Source organism: Ambystoma mexicanum, chromosome 7q (genome assembly GCF_040938575.1).
Source record: "Ambystoma mexicanum isolate Mex_15411 chromosome 7q, UKY_AmexF1_1, whole genome shotgun sequence".
Classification (NCBI taxonomy): Eukaryota; Metazoa; Chordata; class Amphibia; order Caudata; family Ambystomatidae; genus Ambystoma; species Ambystoma mexicanum.
The window spans coordinates 168,997,332-169,018,486 of NC_090941.1; the positions used below are offsets into that span (position 1 = coordinate 168,997,332).

General features: G+C 48.3%; 1 protein-coding gene and 1 pseudogene across 1 annotated transcript in view; one reads left to right on the forward strand and one right to left on the reverse strand.

The window, feature by feature from the left end:
* The window catches only part of DOCK9 (dedicator of cytokinesis 9), a 2,709,375-nt gene that overhangs the window by 222,337 nt on the left and 2,465,883 nt on the right, over positions 1-21,155 (forward strand). The window lies entirely within an intron of this gene.
* On the reverse strand, positions 541-645 carry LOC138529110 (5S ribosomal RNA; annotated as a pseudogene).

Below are 21,155 nucleotides of genomic sequence, written 5' to 3' on the forward strand. Positions count from 1 at the left end.
GAGTAGGCCTTGCCGGGATTCGAACCTGCGACCTGCAGATCACGCTCAGGTCGCAGCAGCGAGCACTCAACCCGCTGAGCTATCTTACCGGCTGTATGGTAGCAATTCACAAAATGGTAGCATTCACAAAATGGGGCGGGTAGGGAGGTAATAACACAATCTGAACAGGCCAATAAGTATAAAGATACGCAAGGTGGAGGGACCTAACGTTACAGGTTGCGAGATAGGTAGTCATTGGCTGGTATTCACGTGGTGGGGGAGGCGATGCGATTGAGTAGTATGAACGAAATGGATCAGTTTGCAAGCGATGCAAGGACATGTTAGTAAGATCTCAGATCTAAAGGGCTTGGCTTGGGTGGAGGTAAATTGAGGATACAATCGTTGTGGTAGAAGCTGGTCATAAAGATTGGTATGGTGAGATTGCATTGTCAAAGAGCCTATTGGACAGGAAGCAGAAGGTTAGTTTGGAATGTTCACTGTTATAATTGTAAATGATATCTACAGCTCACTTTGACACTTGCTTTTTTTTTTTAAAAAAAAAGCCTACAGCACCTGGTATTCATCCATGTACTAACTAGGCCCGACACTGGTTCGCTTCCGAGATCAGACGAGATCGGGCGCATTCAGTGTGGTGTGGCCGTAGGCACTTTGACACTTGCTAAATGAGTGTGTAAGTTGAGAGCGAAGGGAAAGTTAATTACATCGAATTATAATGTTAATGCTATTGAAAGCTCAAGTAGCTGACAACACTTATTTCGAGTCGTACATGTTGAAGGAACAGTCCTTGGGGGGGGGGGGGGGGCGGTGGGGGGGTAGGGGATGGGGGGGTGGATTGAGCGCAGGCATGGCTCAGTGCCCCAAAACAAAAAGCAGACTGAAGGATGAGACCAAGACATTGCAGAATATATCCAGCCCCTGCTCCATGAATTAATTAATTGAGCTGTTAAAGATTGCTGGGATCACGGTGTTTTAGCACAGTAAATGGTTGCAGTTGAGAGGTTTAACTCGATTGTGTCCGAGTGTGAGAAGGGCAATGAGTGTTCCATTATGCATCAGGTGGGCTACAGTGGGATGACAAAGAATCTTTGAGATGGAATGGATTGGTAGCAAATAGTTATTGTTTTTTGGCCTCGATCGTATAATTTATCTGGTCTTTGAGTCTTGGATCACAGATCCGATTGCTCAAGTATTCCTGGATTGTCAATATAATGGCCTGCGTGTTAATCTGCCTTTCCCTTTGTCAAAAAACTGTTGGATATAAACGACGCACACATTCGATTACATCCAAATGAACACACGTATTGGTAGCAAAAGGTTCTCAATTATTTTTAAATACAAAAACAGGTGGATTGAATCTTCCCTTAGTGCTTCTCATAAATTCTGATTTCTGAATCTAAGTAAAACCATAAGATAATGTCAACTGGAAATGCAGTGGTCCAGCTCCTTCTCTAAGGACCACCCATTGGTGAGATAAAACGACTGCTCCAAAAAGAATTTACCGAAATGGTAGGAGTTTTGACACAAATAAGTAAACATAAAATCTGCAAATATGTAGGTTTATTAATGGAAACGAGGCCCAGAATAACGTATTGTACTAGCATAATGCATTGATCGCTGGCATGGATGGCAGAAGCACAGGAAATCTGCTGCATCACCGTAAAGGAGGGGTGAAGTAGAGGCAGTTTATCTCAAACGGCATTTGTCACAGATTATTGGCATTTTTCGTTTGAAGCTATTCCGAAAGGGATGTGTTCCCCGAACCCAGGGACAAAAGTGTTATAAATCCAGTACAAAGTGTGAGGTGAAGGGATTAAAAAATTAATCTTAAAACCCAGGCGCATTTGAGCAGTGGCATCACTGATTGAGGGTTTGTAAGCGTACATGATGTCAAGGGGCACTCCTACCTGCCTTCCACTTTGGGGCATCGTCAGTGTGGCACTCAAGTGTGGGAGCATCGACAGGAAGCCCTCGGGCATTGGAATCGCCATGGCAGCGTGGGGCACGTGTCTGCAGAAATGGCTACAGTTGCAGCTGGCCTTTGTTAGCCTATACTAGATTGTGATCATTTAAGCAGTGAAAGGGGAGTGTGTTTGTTTCCGGGTCCTTGGCGACTTTAATACTGTTGTTTTCTAGGATGACAACCACCTGAATGGGTCTTGAAAACTTTGACACAGTACGGTGGAATTTTTGGGCGACTACTTTCGGTCAGTAGGTGATTATGAATTTGTATCCTGACTTTCCGGCTCCTCTGTAAGTCTGGGATGCACATCTTATTTAGCTGGAGGAGCGAATGTACCTCCCAAGTTCCATACAGAGTGCAGATATATCCATGGGAATGAGCGGGTGGTAGGGCATTGGTGTGCAGATTTGAGTTAAAAAAACAAAAAAATTAGTTTTAATTTTGTTATACTTTTTATTTATTTTAAATTGTAACACATGATACGTATCAATTTAATGACATTCCCACTTTGATTCATGGACTAAAATCATGTTTTTAAATAGAAGGAAAACTGCACGGCGCATGATGCAAAGACAAAAACTGGACCACAGAGGCTTTACACACCTGACATGAGATTTACTGACTTAGGCAGAGGATTGTGACCACGAGGATTGATTTGTGACCAAGAGGATTTAGTTTAAAGCCCTCTATCTGGTGTTCAAAGCAGTTTATGGGCAGGTGGCTGAATATCTATGTGACAAATTCTTACCCTTTGTCCCGGGGCCGCATCCTTCGCTCCAGTAACGCTCTTCTGGTGACTGTTCCGAAGTTCTGTTTTTCTAGGATAGCTGGTCAGGCTTTTTCTCTGGCAGCGGCTAAACTATGGAATGTGTACTGCCTGTCGCCCTGAGACGTATTGAGAATCACCTTAAATTTTGTCGTCTCCTCAAAACTCGTCTCTTTTAGACTGCTGTTACTCATGAGACCCTTCCTGTGCTATCCTCGCGCCATGGTGTCCCTGGGCGACCGTGCACATTAGAAAAAACTGGTAACATATGCAAGGCAACACTTCATCATTAAACTCTGGTGACGTGGAGGGCCATAAATAATGTCAAAAAGGGCCAGGTTTGGCCCACGAGACGCATGTTGTGCACCACTGCTGTAAGGCCTGCTCTGTGCTGGTGACCCCTTGTTTTCCCTCTTCGAACGTTCAAGAGCACCCACAAATTAATGTTATTTTAAATGCTGAAAGGCCTTTTCCAATTTCGGAGACCATTTCAAGCTGGTATCATAATTTCAAGGGGTATCATTTTGTGCCAGCAGAGCGGCATCTACAAAGGGACATGGCTTTCTTAAGAAACTAAAGCACCAACATCCCAACACCCACAGAGGACCTTCTCAACGGCCAACACAAGATTCGTGCTACCAACAGTTGTGGAGCAGTGACTAATCAAAGAAGATGCATTTTAAATGTGGAGTTTCCAGTTCCGGTAATCAGAGTGCAACAAAGTGGTCATGCTGCCTGTATCTGTGTTGAAGGACATTGCTAGAACATCTGAGTGATTGTGTTATGCACATGTGCCCTGTCCCTGGGCAGATGTGGCTGATGGTGTGGTGCTGGATGGTCATGTTTCTACTGTTTTTTTTTTTAAATGTATTTCTTACATGTTAACGGGTGTTTAGCCTCGGTATGTGCACTGACTGCAGACTGTGATTATGATGAGCGTCAGGTTCAGAATCTTAGAATGCGTCCATGGTTCTGTCATGACCTGCCAGCATTGGTCCAAGCCATTGTGCCAGCGAGGCCAGTTACACAAATTGCCTCTGCAGAGCATCACTTTGGGTTACTGAAAATGCTTTTGGTGCTGCAGAACACAGCTTTTTGTACATCACCACTAGCTAGCAGAGGTGGCGGAAATCCACCTTTGCCTGAGTGATCTCTGTAGCTTTCCCTCTGAGCTTTGTGATTCCATTTTGTGATATTCCTGTTGTGGACTGCACACACTTGCATGCATGTACGTATTTTGCAGTGTGGCTGGTGGTGGTCAATTTTTAAAGTGGTGGGGTGTATTCACTTACCCCGAACTGCAGAGAGGGATGGAGTGTAGCAAGCCCAAATACCTCAAACTGGTATTGGTGGGATATGGGGGCAGAGGACTGGGGAAATTCGTCACGTTTGTAAGAATATGGTCCATGCAGTGTATTTGACTACATAATTTTCCAAATAAATTGTGAAAATACAATTGGTTTTACACGCAGTTCTGAAGGAAAGAAGTGAGATGTTATGATAAATCGAGGTCTGGCCAAGTACCAAGAATAATTTTGGCTATACCCATGAGATGAAAGTAACCCCAAAGACACCTAAGTGCATAGACGAACAAAAACACGTTTTTAGGCTGTGCATATATACATTCTCGGGGCACTCAAAAGAAGAAAAAAAGCAGCAGTCCCAGATTTGATCCAAAGTTACGAAAATAGTGATAAAGGCTTATGTAAACTTGTGTCAACCTGGGTAGGCGTATAAACAAATTAGACTCTTGAAAAATGGAAATCAATATGGAAGCCGATATTGGATCTGTTTCGAATGCTGCAGAATTGAGGCAGGCATGATGAAATGCAAAGAGGTATCCTGAAGGACACATTTCAAATATGGGTTTTAAGACGATTCCCTATAAATGCCTACAACCCATATTTCATATTGGCCCTACTGCATAAAATAAAATATATCGAAAAGTAGAGGGTCCTTGTCCGAGAATATGATAGTGGTCGACTTCCGAGAGCGCTATAAGATGTCACAAGGCGAAGTTCGGACTGGACGATAATAATGCACTTTTCTAGATACAGTGCTTCAATCTCCAGATCTGATATGGCAAATGGAGGGAGCGGGGAAGGAATGGGGGGGAGGGTGCACAAAGTGCACCTTTGGTACCCCACACATGTTGAGTCCAGCGCAATCACGGGTTTCATGGCTGCAGCCATTAACGTGACGGTGTACAAGTGGCCCTCCCAAGTCTCAGCTCAGGTTAATGTTGTCTGATGTGCACATTTTCTACACATTAAGCCTACCAAAAAGAGGTATACCATTTTCAGACCAGAACTACATTCCAGTGCGGTTCTCTCAAAGACACTTCTGGGGTGTGTACAATTTCATGCGCCAATCACCAATTTCTCGCTTTAAATCTTATATGTTGCAATCTGGTACGTGTATTCCAGCATTTATAATGTGTACAGTAATGCAAAAATGACTTACTAAAATCGCCAGTGTTTACACCAAAAATATTTTAAGCCTTGGTTTCCACTTAAGTTTGAGCTATAAAAGTGTGAATCAAATGGTGAGGTTAGCCGAGAAAGGTGGGCAGTAATTTGCCTGCATTATTAGCGTTTGTAAGCTTTAGAGTTCTCATTTTGAACAGTTCCTTTGCATGTAGATTATTGTTGTACATACAGCAAAGGTGAAAATCCCTTTTAAATTGCTTTCAACCATGGGACCAGGTACACATATATGTAAAACTCCATGGACTTTTGTGCAACCTGCCTTTCTATGCTAGAATTCAGGAAGTGCTGTCTTTACCTTGAAGCCCTCTGCAGCCATACTTTTCATGGGCTAATAGTAACATATGTTCTCCAGCATGGAGTCTGGCATGGATTCACATGCTCATTAATATTCCCCGTTGTCAGGCTGGGATTTCTTGCTAAGAGAAAAAAGTTTCACTTTCACTTAAAAACTGTATTTCTCCTTTAAACCAATCACTGTCTTCTGGGTCATACTGCCCCATCCAACGACAGTCCTCTCCCTAAACCCCTCTTCTGGCAGCCATCTTCTGATTTTTAATGCACGCTTCAGTGCTGGGAGTCCTCGAGTTTGCTCTCCGAGCTATTTGTATGTTTTTTCGTGGTTTTCGACGGAAAAGCGTTCTATTTTTGTTTCAAAAGAGCATATGTGCTCTCTTCTCAATCTGCTGACAGCAGGGATTCGTTATCAGTGAATTTCAGCGCCCCTCAAGTTCGAAGACCGTCGAGGATTCTAGAAGGCCATCAGGCCTACTTCGCGCCCTTCGACCATGACTGAGAAGGAGGCTAGGTTCCTTTTCAGGCTGTGCACCAAATGCGGGCTACGGAACGTGTTTGTGGAGGTCAAGCATCTGCAATGCCTCTACTGCCTGCACCTGCACCTGGACCACAAGGAGGTGGAGTGAGAAACTTGCCTCGGGTTCTCCTAGAAGATTACGAGGGACAGGCACAGTAGACTGGCGGCGTGGCTCAGCGCCAACGCCTCCGACATGGGCTCCAAGCCGGGTCATGCCTCACCCACGACCGGCCGGTCCGAGGAGCGGTCTTTTAAGTCCTTTGAGGGCGCCACATCCATGGGGGCCCAGGGTAAGGCCAAGAACTGCAAGTCCCAGTCCACCGGGTTCGCAGCGGAAGCGGGTCTCACGGTGGCTAGGGCGCGATCTTCATCACATGCCCCTCCATTGCCAGTCGGCAAATCAAGCTCCTCCTGGAAAAGGAAGTAATCTACCACGGCTAAACTTCGTGAGAAATCCAAGAAGTCGCAAACAGAGGAGAAACAGGCCGAACAGCCCAAGCAGGCCCAATCGGCACAGGCTAAGACCTCGTCAGTGACTGAGTTGGCGACTAGTACTGCCACGACAGCTAAGGGTGCTGACCCTGCGAAGGTGGCTCCCAGCAGCTTAGGTGTCCCTACACCCAAGGCGAGACACCATCACAGTGACCTTGGCAAAATCTGCTGGCACACCAGAAGGGGGAAACGGGCTCAGGTCCCGGTTCAAGACCCTTGGTGTGGTTGCAAGGAGGTCCCCGAAACAGCCCTCTCAGGCCGTGGCCCAAGCCATGGAGGTCTCGTCCACGGATGAAAGAGCAGGAGTCCTTGCGCACGGTCCACAAGGACGTTGAAGAAGAGGACTACGGCGCAGGGACTAGTTTTCCTATTCCACCTGCTCCATTGAGGGACCCTTCCTTGGATATTCTGTCGACCCTGCACACCTTGGTGTCAGAAATCCAGATGAGGATGCCACCGCCTCCGGCACCTGGGTTACCCCAGGCCCACGATCAGCCTCCAGCAAAGAGGAAGCGTCATTCGATGCCCCCATTTTAACGTCCGCCACCACGTCGGGTGCCTTCTCGCCCAGCGAACCCAGACACTGGTATGGGGACAGATACGGCCATGACGACGACATTGTTGCCACGGACGGCGAATCTACACATTATGGATACTCCACATAGGGTTTCTCGAGCGGAAGAGGTGGGATTGTTCAACTCCATGATCTCAAGAGCCTGAGAGCTGTTCCAGCTAGTGCCCGAGGAGACCAAGAAGGAGGGCTGGGCTTCTTGTACCAGAGGTGCGAGGCCAAGAGAGAGACTTTAATGGCGGTACCCCTTCTGGATGACATTTGTGAAGAGGGCCTGGCCCTCGTGAAGAACCCTTGTATGGCTGAAGCCAAACTGGATAGGCTGGAGAAGAAATATCGGTCACAGCCATCGTCGGATTCGGTGTTTTCGGCGGCCGTGAGGAAATGGTCGGCCAACCCGTCCTAGTCTCCAGTCCCTCCAGACAGTGAGGGAAAGAGAATGGACGCCATGGGAAGGAAGGTGATTTACACTACGGCATCCACTATCAAGGCGGCCAACGCACTGACAATCATAGGCAGGTACGACAGGGAGTTGTGGTACAAACTGGGGCCTATTCTGGAGTTCCTCACCAACGATTAAGAAGATGGAGGCAATCGCTCTTCCAGAAAGGGGAGGTAGTGTCTGATCACGCCATCAGTGGCATTGGACGTCACCGACACAGGGTTCAGGCAATTGGGGAATGGTGTCTGCCTTCATCGCAAAGGCTGGATGAAGGCCACAAATTTCTGCCAGGAGGTCCAAGCGAAGGTGCTGGACATGCCCTTTTACAGAGGTAACCTATTGGGAAGGTAGTCGACGATTCTTTCCTGGCCATCAAAGTGGATACAGAGGCAGCCTGTTCATTGGGCACCTTCCAGCAGCACTGCTCTTATTTTCATTCCTCCAGGGGAAAGTAGAGAAGGTCTTCAAAAGGTTTCTCGTCATGGTACTGTCATCCTTCCAGATCCACAACTCGGGGAAGCCGTTCCCAGGCCTACGATAGCAGAGGACAGCGTCATTCACAGGGCAGGACGCCGGCACCAAAGTGAGCTTGAACCTGCCGGGACGTCTGGGCCCCCACTTGTGCACCCCAGTGGGAGGCCGGATGACCAGGTACGTCAGCAAGTGGCAAAAGATCACCACCGACCGATGGGTGCAGGACACTCTCGCTCAAGGACACACTCTGGCGTTTCAACGCGGGTATCCGTGGATCCATTTGGTTACCCGTTGGGAGCAGCACATCCCTCAGCTCCTGGAGGAGGTACGGGCCATGCTGCGAAAAGGGGTGATGGAGGTAGTTCCCCAATGGCTCTGGGGCTCCAGGGTCTATTGCAGATACTTTCTGGTTAGAAAGAAGACCGGGGGCTGGAGGCCCATCCTAGACCTACAACGTCTGAACAAATATCTAAAGTCCCAAAAATTTGGGATTGTCATGTTGCAACATTTGCTCGGCCAGCTGGAAAGGGGAGATTTCTTGACATCATTGGATGTGCAGGATGCCTATGTCTATGTCCCCATTCACAAGAAACATCGAAAGTTTCTACCATTCTTGGTGCAGGGACAGTACTACCAGTTCAAGGCCCTGCCATTCGGCTTGAAGTCGGCCCCCAGAGTGTTCACGAAATGCCTGGCACCAGTGGCGGCCCATCTACGTCTACAGGGCATACACGTATACCCATACCTGGACCACTGGCTGATTAGCGTCCGCTCGCGGGAGCTGCCCGACAGACATACGGAGGCAACCGTCTGGCTACTTATCTAGGATTTTCTGTCAACTATCCAAAGTCCTGCTTAACGCCATCACAGAACGCGCTGTTCCTAGGCACCAGACTCAATACAGTGTCCTGCATGACGTCGCCCTCAGAGCAGAGGATCGCAGCCATTCTAGGGAAGGTGCAATGGCTGTCGTCGACAAAGGGGGCCACAATGTGGGCCATCAAGTCGTTACTGGACATGTTGTCTTGCATCTACCTCGTTGACTCTGCAGGTTGCAGATGCAACCCCCTTTAGGAATTTCTGGACACCTGTTGGATGCAGGTGTCGGGAAGCTTCATGGACAAGATCTCACTCAATGGTGAGTTCTGTCGGGCAAAAGGATGGTGGGGCGTTTGCTCCAACATCGCCCAGGGCATGGGGTTGCAAAGCCTGCCATGCCAGGAGATGGTCACCATGGATGCCTCCTTAGAGGGATGTAGAGCCCGGGCACACAGGATGTCTGCATGCCAGAGGCCTGTGGCTAACGGAGGAGAAGGATCTTCAGGTCAACATCCAGAAGCTTCAGGCAGTGTTCTGGGCCCTCAAGTCGTTCCTCCCGTCTCTGAAAGGCAAAATTGTGAGGATTTTCATGGACAACACCACCATAAGTTTTACATCAGGAAGCAGGGGGGGGACTCGATCCCCGGCACTTTCCAAGGAAGCGTAGGACTTGTGGCGCTGGGCCGTCAGACAGGCGATGCTCCTCATCCCTCTCCACCTGGCGGGAGTTAAGAACACCATCGCAGACTCCCTCACCATGGAACTGCGCTCGAGTGGGAGCTTTGTCAGGATCAGGTGGGCTGCCTGTTCATCAGGTGGGGCAGATTCCAGATTGATCGGTTTGCGACGTCAGTGAACTCGAAGTGGCAGAAGTTTGCCAGCAGATTCTACCAATCGAGGATCCTTGGGGACACGTTCTTCTTCCCGTCGGAAGGCCTGTTTCTGTACGCCTTCCCTCCATTCCCTCTTCTGCTACGAGTCAACAAGACACTCAGACGGTGTCGATGCAAGATGATGCTCATCGCCTCGGGGTGGCCGAGGCAGATTCGGCACCCGGTCCTTCTCAGCCGGTCAGCGCCATCTCTTATTAAGTTGCCAGTGGTTCCAGATCTTCTCACCAGGGAAGTAGGCGCGATCCTTCATCACGACCCGGGATCGCTGAACCTGAGGGTTTGGCTCCTGCAGCCCTAGAGTTTGGAGGGTATGCGTTGCCAGCGGACTGCCAGGGCTTTGTCTAGCCTGAAGTGCTACCGTCGCAAGTGGAAGCGTTTCAATACATGGTGCCAGGCAAAGATTACCCCTCTGAGGTCATGGCCCCGTAGATCCTTCCGTACTTACTATCCTTGCCCAAGGCAGCACAGACGCACACCTCCATCAGGGTACATCTGGCGGCTATCTCACACTACACCAGGACACCAGGAAGATCTTCACTCTGGTCCCCCCGACTCATCAAGGAGTTTCTCAAAGGACTTTTCAGATCTTTCCTGCCGGTGAAGGCTTCTGCCCCGGCGTGGGAACTCAGCGGGATTCTGACAAGGCTCAAGGGGGCCCCTTTCGAGTTTTTGCATCAGGCCTCTCAAGTTTCTCTTGTGGAAAACTGCTTTCCTTGTGGCCATCACCTCTGCCAGGAGGGTAGGTGAGATTCAGGCCCTATCCTGCAAGCAACCGTGCCTGACTTTCCATGAATCGAGTGGTGCTGCATACACACCTCTTTCATGTCTAAGGTTCTGTCGGAATTCCACCTCAACGTGCCTTTGGTGTTACCTGTTTTTTCACTGAAAACGTTGTCACCGGTGGAAAGGGCCTTGCACTCGCTGGATGTAGCTCGTGCCCTGAAGTTCTACGTGGCACGCATGAAGGATTTTCGGAAGGCGTCAAAACTGTTCGTGAGCTTTGGTCCTTTGAACCATGTGAAGGCCTTCTCCAAGTCTTTCATTTCAAGGTGGCTCTCCGGCAGCATCACATGCTGTCATCAGTTGGCGAAATTACCGCTGTCCGAAAGCTCACTCTACCAGAGAGATTGCTGCGACGAAAGTGGTCCTGTCTGGTGTGCCCCTGCTGGACATCTGCAGAGCTGCTACTGCGTCGACCGGGAATCCATGAGGACTCCAGAGTAGGCCAAGTAGTGCTACGCAACATGTTTGCTTCAGGTGAGTCCGTTCCAGAGGTAAAAGATAATTGCTTCTGTTGAGTCTTGCCATCTCCTGTGGTTGTGTAATGTTGTACTGCTATGTATTTGTTATTCATGAGCATGTGCATCCATGCTAGACCTCATGTTGCAGAAGGAACAAGTTACTTACCTGTAACTATTTAGTTCTCCGGAATGTGTGCGCCATGGGTTCACATGCAAACCCTCCCTCCGACCCCTCTGCAGCTCTTCTTTTCATACTGCCACTTTACGTGCTTCCCAAATCTGAAGATGGCTGCCAGAGGAGGGGCTTAGGGGGAGGACTGTCATTGGATGGGGACAGTATGACCCAGAGGACAGTGATTGGTTTAAAGGAGAAATACAGTTTTTAAGTGAAAGTGAAACTGTTTTTTATTTTACTGAGGATTCCCAGCCTGGCAGGAAATATTCATGAGCATGTGAATCCATGCTAGACCCATGCTGGAGAACAATAGTTACAGGTAAGTAACTTGTTCCTTATTCACAATCCAGTGAAGCTAATGGCACTCGCTGTGACTTAGTGAAGGTTTACTTGTTGCATTAGATGGCCTCTAGACCACATCAGGGACCACTGTTCTGCAAGCACTGTTTTCTGCAAGGCCATGAGGGCTGCTCATTCACATAAGAGTTGGCACTGTGGCTCCAAATTTGATCCCTCATAACCTTCTGTGACCTTCAGAGTCTGGACTTCCTCTGGCAGCTCCCCAACCCATGTGAAAACTGGAGCTGCCAGAAAAAGGCACATTTAAAAAAAAAGGCTTGTTTGTGAGAATGAGTTTGTGTTTGCACAGAATACCAATTTCTGGGCTCAAATGTAAGGCAGAATTGGGGGCATTACAGACATATTGTTGAGCGCAGGATTTACCTCGGACACTAGCAGCAAGGGGATTTTTTAAAGAAATAGAAAGCATGATTTTATTTGGGAACAGCAGCATGAAAGAGGGGCGCATCATGGTATATCCAGTTGGGATAGAAAGCATGATTTGACTTGGGTATTGGCATCATGAAAGGGGAGCAACCCCAGGCAGAGGCGTAGCCAGGATTGTCTAACAAGTGGGGTCTTAAGCTAAGGTAGTTGAGGCCCAGTGCAGTGACATTAAATCACAGTTCTGCAGAGTGGGTATTTAAAGATTTTGGGTGGGCCTTGCCCGCTCAGGCCCCACCCTCTCTTCTCCTCTGGCACTGGGCTTTTATTGTTAATGCACCACATGATTGCCTTGGGCATAGTCATAAAATAAATGAGGCAAGTGAGAGCATTTGTGCTTCAGCATTGGATCTTTCATAGATTCACATGCTGTGAATATTACCCTACGACAGGCTGGGAATCCTTGGTTACCTTATTTTTTCCCTTGCTTAAAGCAAATAAATCTTTTTATTTTGTAGGCTGTCACCTTCCTTATGGGTGATTTTGGGTCCATCCAGTGGGACATCGAAGAGCTAGACCCTTAGGCCATCCTCCTTTTCCTCTCCTCAGATTCTAACCGTGTTATGTTGATGGAGTCCTTGTGTTTTGTCCTCTGAGAAAATATCTTCATTACGAAAACCGTCTTTCTTTGAAAAACATTTATTTTTATCACGTCTACAAGGGAGTCTCTTAGTCTTCTACAACTGATAAGAGGGGATGCAAGGCAAAAAGACAGCTTTGTTTAGGGCCTGTGCCACCTGTGTCCTTAAGAATGTCTTCGAGTGATACAGGCACACAGACTGTATCTACTGCTTGTACCCCAAACACACAGTAGAGCAGTGTGATATGTGTACGAGGTTTAGTTCCAAAACCCTGAAGGACATGAATAGTCGCCTTGTCTGTTGCCTCAACGAGGGAAACTATCCCCTGAGTTTAACTACTCCTCTGACTCAGAGTCCATAAGGAGTATTGCCATCCACAATGATAAAAGACCACGCTCGAAAGAGAGCAAGATCGGAAGAAAAACAACTTCATAAAAGTGCCCCTACGCCCATGGCCGGGAGCCGTCATTCGGGCAGGAGGTCTTGTCGTCAAAGAAAGCAAGGTACTTAATGCCGTTAAAACCCCCCTTCATCAGGCAAACTGTCGATTGAGTTGGCTATAAGCTTGTTGTCGAGGAAACTAATGGAAAAACACAGGTTAAAGGTAAAACCCTCAACGCAGTCGCCAACTACAAGCAAGGCGGTGACCGTCCCTTCATTGAGTAAACAGCACAAAACCAAATATCTGTGACAACAACCACATCTTCAACGCCAACCACATCGGCGAGTAAGCACAAGCTGACGGAGGCTCCTAAAATGGATCGAGCAAAAACAGTCCCATCGTGGAGCACACAACACTGTGTATAAACCGTGTTGAATAGTAAACACTCGTTCAATAAAAAAACGTTGATGGCAGCACTGGATCTCTAGTCGTCCATGTGCGAGAAACAACTGCACATCACATCGATCAAACAACTCATGCCACGGGTGAACATACCTCCGTCTACAGAAGATATAAGGCCTCCAACTAAAAGTACATCAAAACTCAGTCGATGGAGGAACAAACCCGGTCCACCAGTAAACCCACTCAGGAGACTGGGGGCTACTGTCTCACGTAAATCATCTTCTAAGGCAATGCCAGACAGGGGAGATCATCCCATAGAGAACACTCTACAGCAAGAGGGCACTTGCCAGCAGGAGGCAGGACATCTACAGTTGATTCATTCACCAGTTTCACTCATTGTTTATTCTGAGGTTATCCCTGAAGACATCCTGCAGCATGAGATTGACACTGACTTTGAGGCACAGCAGGAACTGCAGGCACACTTTTAGATTCTGTGATCATGCAGGAACCACAGCCATGGCCTAGATGTCCTAAATTTCCTGCAACCACAGTGAGAGATCTTCCTCTTTACCCCATCAGGGGGCCGACGACGGTGTCTGGACAAAGCACTTCACCCAGACTGGGACCAAGTCACCTGGGTACACACCAATCACAGGTGGAAATGTGAGCCCTGTTAACAAATCCACAGGTGCTCTTGTCCCTGCAGGACCTGTCATTACAGAATGTTACTATACAGCTGGATTCCGCTTTAGCAAAACAGCAAAAAGGCAGCCATAGGTTCCACCAGTGCAGGCACCCATAGAAGTCGCACTGCGACATCGTTCAACCTCTCCCGCCGGGACAAGGTCAAGATGTACAACAAGGTGTAGGACACAAGTCTTCCAACTGACCCTCAAGGTCCAGGTCACGCTCAAGATCCAGTTTACTGCTGGGGTATGGGGCAGAAGTGGACCACCCATGCCACACAGGTGTATAACACCCCTTCCACCTCAAGTGCAAGAACAGGAGGATGGGGAATTCAGACACTCACCGGGATACCCCCAAGACACAGCCACATTAACCACATTGCAGTTGCCCCAAAGGGATGACTGCTGGGTTACAGACTCACCGGTCGACCCTCCAGAAGAGGCACAAAAACCCTCACCACCGGGCAACAGCTCAGATTTCCAGAACATGATTACCAAGGACTGCCAAGAGTGCGCCTAGTTGCATCGAAGAACAAAAAGGAAGGCTTCCTCTTTGATCATATGGGGAAGAGAAGGAAAGCAGTGGTCTCCATACAAATATAAGATCAAGTATGGGAGGAAGGACTGAAAACAATAAGACATCCTTTTACTATACCTGCGGTGAAGGGCAGAATGGACAAAAAGTTTAATCCACTGGACTCCACACCAAAAGGCCTCAACTCACAACCATCCCCAGAATCGGTTGTTTCAGCAGCAGCTGGTTGGAAAGACCTGTTCGGACAAACAAGTGTGCAGTGCCTCCAAAGAATGAGGGTTGCAAGCAGGATGCATTTGGCAAGAAGGTGCTGGCAATAGGCACTACCACAGTCAAAATAGAAAATTCCCTGGCATAGTTGCATGTTACGACCGGGAGATGTGGCATAGGCTGGCTTCCATACTGGCACATCCCCCCCCCCCCCCCGAAGACAAAAGAAAGGAGGCCAAGTCAATCCTCAAGGAGGCCCGCGCCGGGGCGGGCGGGGTTCGGGTGGACGTTGAATCACAGTATTAAAATAGCAGTAGACATGACTGAGACTGGTTTCAAACAAATCTGCAATGGAGTGCTGTTGAGACTCCAAGGTGGGCTCTGCTGCACAGACTTTAGACCAGTAGTGCATCACAAAGTAGTCAATATGACTTTTGAATGAGATCACCTCTTTGGCCCTAAAGCAATGAAGCCCTCAAGGCCATAAAAACAGACTCTGATACAGTTCATGCCTCACATCATTACAGAGATGGAGGTCCTTTAGACCCCTTGAGGGGAACCTCGGGAAGAGCAGGATCTTCCACTGGAGGAAGTAGACCATATATCAAGAGTTTGTCGTTCTACTCTGAAAGTGGCAGGAGAACCTATCAAGGGTATTGGAGGTCAAAAGACTGCAGACAAACGCAGAGGCGTAAAACTCAGAGCTCACAGTGAGGACAGTTAGGGAACCAGCAACAATGAATGCTCTCCAAGACAAAAGTATGTTGGGGGAGGAGGGGTTGGGGCGTGTCAAAATATGTCCAAATTTGGAAACACATAACATCGGACAAATGGGTACTGGAGGCCATAACCAATGGACATCTACTGCAATTTACACGTCTTTTGCTCAAAATGCTTCCAAGTCATCATACACCTGCACATGTAAAAGTGTTATTACAGGAGGTAAAACACATGTTATCGAAGAGGGCCACAGGGAAGGTGGCAAGGCGGCACAGAGGAAGAGGGGTTTACTCCCGATGCTCTATTGTTCGAAAACCAGACCGCAAATGGCACCCCATTTTGGATCTCCGCAGGTGAGAACCCCATGTCTATCTGGCATCCTCAGACCTCCAGGACTCATAATTCATATATACATATATACCGATTCACCCAAGGCACAGGAAGTATCTCCACTTCGTGGTACAAGGTAACCATCACCAATGTCAAGTGTTGCTGTTCGGCTTAAAATCAGCGCCCTGCACGTTCACCAAGTGTCTCGCTCCAATAGCCGTGAGCCTACGAAGGGAGGGCCACCAAGTCTACCTCTATTTGGATGACTGGTTGGTGCAAGCACTGACGGTGGCCTGGGCACAACACTCCACGTTGTGGACAGTGCAGCAGCTTCAAGAACTTGGCTTCTTGATTAAATTACAAAGAATCATTGCTTCTGATATCCAAGAGATCAGTGTTTCTTGGAGAAAAATTATCTACGGAAAAGCCGAGAGTGAGGTCGTCAACAGAAAGAGCGGATGCACTCGTCTCTCTCATCCCAACCTTCAGGCTATAGGACGATGGCTGACAGTGTGCATGTGGCTCATGGGAACAATGACATTGTGTATCCCGCTGATACCCAATTGCAGACTCCATATGAAGCCCCTACTGGAATTCATTGCCTCCATTTGGTCCCAAGTCTCAGGAACATGGGGAGACGTGGTGCAGGTCTCGACCAAGCTGACCCAAAAACTCGAATGGTGGGCAAACACAACCAACATCAAAAAAGGCAATCCATTTCAGGACCCCCACCATATCACAAAACGCTCATCGCCGACGCATCCCTTTTGGGCTGGGGAGCCCACATCAACCAACTCCATGTAAGGGGACTTTGGACAACCAAGGCGACAAGTCTCCACATCAATGTGCTGGAGCTGAGAGCAGGAAGATGGGTGCTAAAATCCTTCCTCACGATTCTAAATGGGCACTCAGTCAGGATCCTGGCAGACAATACTACAACAATGTATTACCTCAGGAAGCAGGGGCGCACGAGGTCCAGAAATCTGTCCCTAGACGTAAAGCATGTTTGACACTGGGCAATCCTTAATGGCATCTCTCTGCAGGTGCTTGACCTCCCAGGAGTCCAGAACCATGCGGCAGACAGCCTAAGCAGGCAAACTACTCAGACTCCCGAATGCCCACCAGTCGCAACAAAAAGTGCACACTTTTTGCCAGCAGGACCCTGCAGCAGGGATCTATGGAGGACGCGTTATTTCCCATTGGAAAATCTATTTTCCTATGCCGGTCATACACTGGGTGATACAAATGATCGGGACACATCCATGCTGTGTGATACTTATCCCTCCAAATTGGCCGTGCCAAACAGGGTACTCTGGCCTGTTTCATCTCTCTGCTTATCGGCCAATACGACTGCGCGATCACCCTGACATCGTATCACAAAACCACAGAAAAGTCTTGCATTACACCCTGCAGTTCCTAAAATTGACCGCATGGCTCCTGATTTTGCAGAATTCGGATGTCTAGCGATCCCTCAGGACTGCAGAGACATTTTGTCAGCAGCCACGCCCCCTGCCACCAATGAGTCGTATAACCTCAATTGGAAAGGTTTATGTGCTTGGTGTGAAAAACGGCAAGGTGTCCAGCCTCTCCAGGTACAACCAAAACAGCTGCTGCTGTATTTACTCTACATAGCTAAGCAAGGTTTAGGTACTGCATTCATACGAGTCCACGTGGTTGCTATCTCTATATATACCAGAAAGAGGTGGCGTTCCTGGTGGCCATCACATCGGCTAGAAGAGCTTTAGAAATAAAAGCTCTGGCAGTAAACAAACCAGATTTACGATTCTGCATGGATAAAGTTCTGCTTATGACAAATCCCTGATTAATTCATAAGGTCCCGACGGACTTTCATAAAAACATATCCATTGCTTTGCCAGTCTTCTTCCAAAAGGCTACTTCGAATGGATTGTGTCCTCTCACGTATTCCTCATCTTATGATAACTCGTTGTCTCCAGCTTCGCTGCTTCGGAAAATAAATTCTCTCGGCAGAGGGTGTTGTGCTCGAGATCGTGGTGTCGATTGTCCCTCGACAGACTCTGTTGACGTCACCGATGGTATAAATAGCTCGATCCGCGCCCGCTGCTTCAGTTCTGTTTTTCCGATCGCTTCGCTATCGAGAACGGCGCGCTTCAGATTTTCTGTGAAGAAAATGTCGTCATCTTCGACTCCTTCAACACCCAAGACTGGGTTCAAGAAGTGTGTAGATTGTGGATCAAAAATGTCGATCACAGATCCCCACCGGGTTTGTCTCTGGTGTCTCGGTTCCAGTGACTGAACCGACGACTGCGGTTCCTGCCAATCCATGACCGAGAAAGCTCTTCGTGAGAGGAGAGGTAAACTGTCGGTGGGGAGGGAAGCCTCTAAGACGGCTACGTCTAAAAAACAAAGCGCCTGATTCAAAGGAATCGGATTGCCACAGGCACTCCAAGAGATCTCGATCTAGAAGTGGATCGAGACACTCTTCGTCATCGTCTAAAGAAATAAAGAGGAGACGTAGATCTCCCTCATCATCTTTTTCTTCAGAGTCGACCAAAGAAATTCGATGTTTGACAAAATCAGATTCTCCCAGTCAATGGGAATAATTCTGTAAAAAGATGGAGGTTTTTGAGAACGCGGCCGAGACCCCCTCAAAAGAACCTCGAAAAAGCCATACCCCGAAGGTCGCTCCATTGGACGACAAAGGGAAGTCCAAGACTACAATGGTAAAAACCAGTAGTGTTGAGGATATTAAAAAAACTCGAGTCGACGCCAAGCCGTCGAAGACTCTTCGAGAGTCGAGCACTTCTCGGGTGCTGTACAAAAAACAAGTCGTCGAAGGCTTCGACGACTTCATCGGCGTCGACTGTTTCGGCACCAAAACCAAAAACCTCCTCGACGCCCGCGTCGAAGTCATCTTCAAAGTCATCGAAGACTCCTTCAACAACTTCGAAGGATTTATCAATCCCTTCGACGCGTATGGTAGAAGAAGAAAGGAGATTCACTCCTTTGCCTAGGTCAGACTTTTTTAAGTCCATGTCCTCAGTTTATGAGGAATCTGGCTCAGAAGAAGACAAAGTTACTCCTTTTGGAGTTTCTTATGGCACAAAGCAAGTTCCTGAGGAACTTATTGACCAGGAATTTAGAATGAGAGACTTGAGTGATACTCCACATTCTGCCAGTGGAATTGACACCTCCCCAGAATTAGAGTTTGCCAGACCTGATCCTGCAGAGCATGCAGATGCTGGGTACAGGGGTCTTATGACCAGAGTAATAGAATGTATGGGTTGGGGTAACACTTCACCCGTTTTTTAACAGGATGACATGACGGATGTAATTGTTAGAGGGCCTCAAAAAGATCCAGATCTCCCCTTTCACAGGGCTCTTCGGAGGACGGTGGAGAAAAACTGGGATAGACCTGAGAGTATAGCTGCTGCAGATAGCACTTTTCCCAAAAAATATAGAGCAGCTGGAACGGATCCTGAATACTTAAATAAGCAGCCGACTCCAGAAAGTCTAGTCATTCAGACAGCATCTACATCAAGACAGACTGCATATCCCACTAGTCCTCCAGATAGAGAGGATAAAAAAGTTGACGCATGGGCACGTAAAGTTTTCACGTCAGGCAGTATGGCCCTTAAATCGACAAATGTCACCTGTACCCTGGCCAGGTTTGCCCATACCCTGTGGGACTGTAGTTCGGCGGCGGCTGATCATATTCCGGAAGGCGAGGAAAGCGAAGGCTTCCTGAATATAGTCAAAGACGGTAATGAGGCAATGGAGGAATGTCTCCAGTCTGGACTGGATACTGCTGATAGTATCAGCAGGTCCATGGCTGCAAGCGTTGTGCTACGCATATTTGCGTGGTTGAGGAAGTCGGGGTTTGCACCAGATGTACAAGCCAGTTGTGCAATGCCCTTTGATGGCTCGAGGCTGTTTGGCAGCAAGGCTGATGAAAGCCTAGAAAAACTTCAGAACCTCGAAAGCGCCAGCTAAATCGCTTAGCGCCTCTATGCACCAGCCTCTAAAACCCTATTCCGGCTCATCTTCCTGGAGGGGTCGTTCTTTTCGATACTACTCCTCTTTTGGTAGAGGAAGAGGACAGGCTTCTCAAAGGGGCAAAAGAAACCTCCCTCGTGCAGCACGAGGAAGAGGTGCAAAATCAGCCTCGGGAGCGGCATCTGTACCCTCAGCCACTCCTGCAGCTGCATCCAAATCCCTCTGAGACCTTGTTGCACAAAACACCAGTGGGAGGCAGGATCTCTCGGCATCTGAAGGAATAGCGGGGCATTACCTCAGATGCTTGGGCACTGGAAACAGTAGCCCAAGGTTACTGTCTCCCCTTCCTAAAAAGGCCTCAATCATCCACCGGAGCCAACTCCGTCAAAGTTTCAGATCCGCTCCTGTTGCAGGAAATGTTAACCCTGCTAGAGAAAGGTGACATAGAACTGGTACCTGTAGCGGAGAGGAACAGGGGTTGGTACTTCCCATATTTTCTCATTCCAAAAAAGGACGGAGGACTGAGACCCATTTTGGACTTGAGAAACTTGAACAAGTTCCTCAGGAAGGACAAGTTCAAGATGGTGACTCTCAGATCCTTCAGGCTCTCCAACCCCAAGATTGGTTGGTATCATTGGACCTTCAGGATGCTTACTTTCATGTGCCAATCCATCCAAAGCACAGAAAGTACCTGAGGTTTGCGATTGGCGATTCTCATCAGTTTCGAATTCTGCCATTCGGGTTGACCCCACCACCCCCCGTGGGTTTTCACCAAACTGTTGGCGGTTGTGGCAACGATTTTCAGGAGAGAAGGTATTCACATATATCCCTACCTGGATGACTGGTTGATCAGAGCAAGTTCTCCAGAACAAGCTCAGGAACATCTTTCGATCCCCTGCCACTTCCTCCACAAATTGGGCTTCTCCCTCAATTTCAAGAAGTCCCACATGATACCATCCCAGAAGCTCCAGTTTATCGGAGCAGTCTTGGACACTTCCTCGGGAAAAGCCTCGCCTCCCGAAGTGAGAGCTCTCCACATCCAGCAGATGGTAACAAAATTCCAGAATGCCCAACGTCTACCGGCCTTCGATTTTCTCAGGTTGTTCGGCCTCATGGCATCCTGCATTTTCCTAGTACCAGAGGCCAGGTTGAGAATGAGATCCCTTCAATGGGCACTCAGAACTCGGTGGTCCCAATTCTCAGGGAATATGTCGGATCTTCTGCAAGTCCCGAGCGCAGTTGCTCAGGATCTTCTATGGTGGGCTTGCAACGACAACATTCTCAAGGGAGAGTCTTTTTTTGGCAACCATGGCCGGAGATCACATTAGTGACGGATGCCTCACTCACAGGGTGGGGAGCACACACCAACGATCTGACAATCAGCGGTCGTTGGTCTCCATCAGAGTCCAAACTACACA